This window comes from Anneissia japonica, unplaced genomic scaffold (assembly GCF_011630105.1).
Source record: "Anneissia japonica isolate Jap-2015-1 unplaced genomic scaffold, ASM1163010v1 scaffold287589_len272378_cov178, whole genome shotgun sequence".
NCBI classification, from domain to species: Eukaryota; Metazoa; Echinodermata; class Crinoidea; order Comatulida; family Comatulidae; genus Anneissia; species Anneissia japonica.
The window spans coordinates 163,312-164,088 of record NW_022726727.1 but is presented as its reverse complement, the minus strand read 5'-3'; positions in this window follow the sequence as shown (position 1 = coordinate 164,088).

The window sequence follows — 777 nt, the reverse complement described above, 5'->3', positions numbered from 1 at the left end:
CCCATATAGAAAACAATACGGCATGGCTTATTTTAATATTAATATAGGGCACACGCGTGTGTTTAGAACTAAATATAAACATTTTCATCGTGGTTTTATTTATTACAATTCATAGGCCTATTCTTTCACCGAGGCCCTTCTTTTAGGTAAAACGATCTATCTTAAATTTTCTTTCTCAAGTTTTGGGACTATTATGTTTTTAAATAACTTAGAAGTCAAAGGAGGGCAAGCACAAGCTGCAACCCTAACAAATGCGCGCGAAGCGCGCGAAAATTTTTTTTGTGCTTTTAATTCTAATTTCGTCGGAATTGATCAAAACTCCCTAATTGTGCAATTTTTAGAGGAAATTGGCCTACCTCAACAAGAAATGCTCTTATGTTATATATATGGCCACACTCGTTTTTTTTAAAACTGAATATAAGTATTTTCCTTATGGGTTTATTTATTACAAACATATTCTTTCAACATCATTACACATTGAGGCCCTTTTATAATAGGTTAAACGATCTATCTTAAATTTTCTTTCTTGAGTTGGGGACTATGTGTTATAACTTAGAAGGCAAAGGTGAGCAAGCACAAGCTTTAACAAAAAAAAATGCGCGCGAAGCGCGCGAAAAATGTTTGTTTTTAAATTCTAATTTCGTTGGAATTGATCAAAACTCCCTAAAATGTGCAATTTTTAGAGGAAATTGGCCTACTTCAACAAAATATGCGATTTAAAATTTGAGATTTTCAGGCACTTTCCCGGGTGAAAAGGGCATTCAATGGGGAAAGACT